Genomic DNA, 6,056 nt, shown 5'->3' with positions numbered 1-6,056 from the left:
ATCTGTCAGAACCTTTTCTCTGAGTGAGGTCACTCCAGTCATCTTGCAGCAGTAATGAGCATTGCTTTACACTGAAGGGAATGCGTTTGCATGGCTTTTGAGGCTGAAATGATTACAACTTGTTCTTTTGTGTATGAAGATTGATTGGATTTTTTTTTTCAACTATAATCGAAGATCTAACACTTCTTAGTGTTAGTAATCTAACACTTCTTGTGCTCTATTAGTGACATACCTTTCTATTGTTTTCATGACCTATTTGACTCTAGAAAGATACACAAAGAGAAGCGAGTAGGAATGTCACGTGTTGCAGCTACCTTTCTGGAGTCAAACCAGGGACAGGCTGGCTTCAGGAAACAACCACTAGTCCACCTGGATGCCTCAGCAAAGAGATGTGAAACACCAATGTGAGTTTTGTTTGAAGGATGAGGTTCGTATTCCTTAACATTTCTTATTTTTCCAAAGAAAAAGAGCAAAACGTGCAACCTTTTCTTCCTAAAATCTGTCCAAACATTTATCTTTTTCCTGTGTGTTGCAGACATTATTTACTGAACTAACAGTTAAACTGATCAATGAACTGTATTTGAACAACTCTGTTTAAGGGAATTATTTTGCCATATGTGTGGCCTTTCTTTAGAGGACCATCTTGATGAGGCTTGGGTCTGAGCATTACAGGCAGGGTTAGGAAGGTGAAAACTTAAGAAAGATGAACAAACACTCTAATAACCCCATATTTATATAGCACTTACTGACCGCCCAAAGCACTTTGCACTAAAGCCATATTCACAGAGCACTGTTTATTCTTATCAGATATATACATACACGCATGATATATGTGGTGCAGTTTGGATTTCAGCATTTTAAACCAAGGACACTTTACATGTGGAATGGCGTAGCCAGGGTCAAATAACCTTTCTGATTTGTGGATGATCTGGTCTATCAATCTACTGGCAAGCCATTGCCAATATCTGGTAACACAGATAAACACAGTGTCGTTTAATGTCATGTAGAAATTAATTTTGCCCCTGAACTCTAGGTTTGCAAGCTGTAATATGTTCAAATGAGGCAGAATTAAAGTCAGAGAATTTACATGACATTTATCACTTTATCAAGCAGGTAAGTTTTAAGCCTAATCTAAAAAGTAGAGAGAGCGTCTGTCTCCTGAGTCCAAACTGAAGCAGAAGTAAACCAGCAGTCTGAGAGTGAAGTTCTCTATTGGAGTAAGATGGTACTATGAGGTCTTTAAGATAAGATGGGGCCTGATTATTCAAGACGTTGCATGTGATGAGAAGGATTTTAAATTCAATTCTGGATTTAACAGGGAGCCAGTGAAGGGAAGCCAAAATAGGAGAAATATGCTCTCTCTAGAAAGTCCCTATCAGTACTCTTGCTACAGCATTTTGGATCAACTGAAGATGTATGTTATTTTGTGTATGTTATGGTGTATGTTATCTCGCTTCATGGATAGATGAAGTTGATTAGTATCTGTATATCAGTGAAAATGTTTGCTATGCCTAAGGGAAGCATGTATAATATAAACAGAACTGGTCCTAGCACAGAACCCTGTGGAACTCCCAATTTATATGAATAAACTGGAGTCAATTAGATAGATATGGATCAAGCCACTGCAGGAAGTACATTTAATTTGTCTCTGTAATAAAATACTATGATCAGTGATATCAAATGTTGCACTGAGGTCTACCAGGGAAGCACAGAGAGGACTCCACTGTCAGAGCCCATAAGAAGATCCTTTGTAACCTTCGCTAATGCTGCTTCTGTACTGTGATGAACTCTGAAAGCTGACTGAAACAAATCATTCTGCATATGATCAGGTAGCTGTTTTACAAATAATTGTTGAAATAAAAGATATAAAGACAGAGTTTTACAAAAAGGAGACAATCAGAACATTTAGATAAGGACAACAGAGCACATTTTAAATGGTCCTGGAAGCTTTTCGAAGTGTTACAGGTGAGAGGGGCAGAAGAAGGCAAGGCCTGACAGCACAGATGTTACAGGAATTTATCACTGCCGCACATTTAATCAGCAACAACCTGAAATAAGCTGATTATCAGGATTTCTGCAATTAGATCTTCAAATCATTTTTAAATGTAAACTAAATACATTATTGTTACTCTATTTTGTTTTGCTCTCTTATGTGCTGTCATGCATTGGGATTCATTTTCAGGAGTAGTGTGTGCAACTCTACTCCTCGCTACAATTCATAGCATAAATGTTTTGGGATGGTTAGCGCCTCCCATCCTGGCACCATTTACCAAGCAGTTTCTGTGAGTTACAGAAGATACTTTAACTTTGAGGACTTGAAATTGTAGTCATGTGACAACCAAAAGATAAAATATCATGTATTTGCCACAGGTCTGTGAAACTGATGAAGCGTCTTACATCTTTATTTATATAGCACCAAAACACTCACCCCAAGGCACTTGACATTGTAAAGTAAGGACCCTACAATGATACAAAGAAAACCCCAACAATCAGACCATCCCCCAATATGAGTAAGCACTTGGCAACAGTGGGAAGGAAAAACTCCCTTTTAACAGGAAGGAACCTTCAGCTGAAGATTGAACCCCCGTACTAGGGGTGAGGGGAGGGAGAAAGGACCAAAAAAAAGAAAAAGAGCAATCAAAGATCTTCTCTTCTACAACAAAAGTCCACAGTTTCATTTATGAGTAACAATGCACCTTTTCTTACAATGTTGAGTGTCTATGAATGCTTGAGTATGTTTTTGAGTATGTTTTTGACAGCCACGCACAAACATACTTACACTCTCACACAGTGATTTAACGGCAGGTACCCCTGCCAGTGCAGTGCTTCAGTTATGTAAACTGGCCCGAGTTTGGAGCAAGTCAACCGTCAGGACTTTGCATCCCCACCAAGCCCCTGCTGCTGCTAATGCAAACAAGTTGCTTTCAATTTCTCAACAGTGACCTGAATAATTCAGAACACGCACGCCACACACACACCGCACACACACAGCTGTAAAAGACAAATAAAAAGCTTAATCTAACAAGAAACATTTTAAATAACTTATATAATCTTTCTCAACGAGTCTTATGGGGATGTGTTTAGTATATTTTAATATACTTAATATATTCTTAAATATTTTTAAATTATTTAACGACCACAATATTATTATGTTTCCCAAGAAGACTTAAATGGTGCACAACTCACGAAGAATGCAGGTCACTTCCCATTAGTGCCTAAAAGATAGTCTCACAATACGCCTGAGGTCAAAGTCATCGTATATGCTAAACCCTAATCCTACCACACACTTTTAGGAGAGCATCACCAACCGGTGCTGTCAAATAGAGCCTTGCAATATCAAACCAAAACAAATACATGGATCACAAATATCTCCTGAGATGAGCTAAAATAAGAAACTAAATGTGATTCAGAACATTTTTGTTTTTGTACGTATTTATTTTATCATTAAACATCATAAAATATCTAAAAAGCTTCTGTGTTATTTACAATAAGATTTTTCCACAACATAGACCACATAAGCATGATTATATTGTTGTTGCCCATAATCTAGTTTTGTGGTGTAGGACTTATATACATCAAACTGTCAATAGCATTCACATAACTGCACTGTTAGAATTAAAAACTGGTATATATTTTATCTGCACTTTTGGCACAAGTTGAAACGGAGACTCAGCGAGGTTGCATCGTGCTCCTAGGTCATCCTAAATCAGTCATGTGATTTGGATGTGCCGGCATGTCTGTTGACTTTAGAGGATTAAAGGAAGCGATCTTTTAAAAAGGATCTGCAAATTCGGTAGTTTCACACATACTAATACTAAATATCATACATTTTAATACAAAAAATTAAATAAGGTAACAAACCAGAACATTTTTTTAAACCTAAAAGTAGCTTTATTTGCGTTTTTAATGAAAACAATTATCTTTTTAATTAAAAAAATATATATACTATATTCACCTCCTACCACATCACCTGTTAAAGTTTTCCATTATTCCTTATCCTGTTCTCTGTTCCTGTATGAATGTAGAAAGCCACCTGTATACAGCCACTCAATGGTTAAAGTCAAGTGTTCAAATTCAAATGTCTAATTTGTTTGTCTTTGTTTGGATAGAGCCGTTTCTCACAGGCACAGCGAGAAGTATAGGGGAGACACAAATTGAAGAGATGTTCATTTGCCTTGGCTGCAGCTCTGCTCTCGCGTGCAGCTGTCGCAGCCACCAGCTGCCATTTGCGTCTTTACTCTGCGCTGTGATGGACAGGTCGAGGCCTCTCACAGCAGCATTGGCGCATGGCTCCAGGGCCCTTAGCTGTGGACAAGAGGCTCTAAGGGTTACTCAGTGATGCCAACCCTAAGTACACTTCACAGGGGATTAGGGGCTCTGTTTGCAGCAGAAGCTGCAGGAGACTGTTGCAAAATGCCCTGCAGAGCTCAGGGGAAGTGCAGAGTGAGGGGATAATTGGACAGTTTTGCAGTTTTAAAGTGAAATAAACTATAAAAATATTTTCTTAAAGATTGGAATATATTTTTAACCAAAGTACTGTTTTTGAAAAAAGCGAAACCTTGTTGCGTTGGCAAAGTAATTTAAGACACTGAAGCGCATAAATATGTCAGAAACGTTCTTGAACACAAATGTTGACAGTGGTGTAAGTTTTCAGCAGTATATTAATCCACCAGCACAAACACCGAGATAAAAGGCTCATGAACAAATATTGAACAGTAAATGCTGTATGAGAGCCAAATCAAGATGCATCGGCAAACTATGGGAACTATGATCCTGAGCTCCAGCAACAACGGATACCTGAGAACTTACTCACCTCTAATTGTTCATGACCGTCAAGCATAAAAACGTGTCTTAGGTAAAGGGTGAGGTCTTCTGCACATTACATTGCACCTCCATCAAATCTGTCAGATGGAAAAACCATCAATCAAACACAGCATGCTGGTTCTTTGGATAGGAATGCATGACTTATTTCATTGTTCCCTGCAGTTACAGTGTCGTTTAAAAAAAAGTTATTTATCATTGGTACGGAAATCATTGCAACACTTTTTTTTTTTTTACTTTTACTCGTCATCATAATCATCATATTAGGCCATTGTGACTAAGATGATCTGAGCTTTCTGGCATCTTAAAAATACCCCAGGATAGCTGAAGTGTTTAAATGATGCTCACTTGGTATTAAGGGGTCTAAAGTGTGCCACGAAGATATACCCCACACCAGTGCATCACCAGCAGCAGCCTGAACCTTTTATATAAGGCAGGATGGATCCATGCTTTCATGATTGTTATGCCAAATTCTGACCGCACCATGCATACGTTGCAGCAGGAATAAGACTCATCAGACCAGGAAACCTTTTTTTAATCTGCTTTTATATTTATTGAGCTCATTTGGTAAAATTATAGCCTCGGTTTCCTGTTCTCAGCTTACAGGAGTGGTCTTCTGCTGCTGTAGCACAGAGAGATGCTCTTCTTGACTGCCTTGATTGTAACTAGTGGTTACTTAAGTTACTGTTGGCTTTGTTACCCAGAAAACTGTTCCTCATTGGATATTTTCTCCGTTTTCAGACCATTCTCTGTAAACCGCTGATGTGTGGGAAAATCCCAGCAGACCACCAGTTTCTGAAATACTCAGGCCAGACCATCTGGCACTAACAACCATCCCTCAAAGTTACCTAAATCATCTTTTTTGTCATTCTGATTTTCAGAATGTGTTAGCAGACAGCTGAACCACTGTACCTAACAAAGCAGCCGTTGCATATCTAAATCCATTTGTATTTACATGAACATAGTAAATGAACAATGATAAAGACCAGATAAAAAGTATACTGTACTATACTGAACAAATATACTCAGGATGCCTCTTATGGTCCCCTTTGATCAACAGGATCATCATGTAGCTTTAACTAATAAAAAAAAACACCTTCAACACACAATACTACTCACAGTCTGGAGCTTGGAAATGTATTTATTTATTTGAATTAAAGCTAATTGATCGCTACATACAGTTGTCACTGTTCACTATAGGAATATAATCTGAGTTTAGCTGACTAACTATCAAA

The sequence above is a fragment of the Copadichromis virginalis genome, linkage group LG6 (assembly GCF_057382275.1).
Source record: "Copadichromis virginalis isolate Kocher_CV1m ecotype Utaka linkage group LG6, C_Virginalis_male_GT1.1, whole genome shotgun sequence".
NCBI classification, from domain to species: Eukaryota; Metazoa; Chordata; class Actinopteri; order Cichliformes; family Cichlidae; genus Copadichromis; species Copadichromis virginalis.
The sequence above is the reverse complement of the archived record's forward strand: the minus strand, read 5'-3'. Positions refer to the sequence as shown.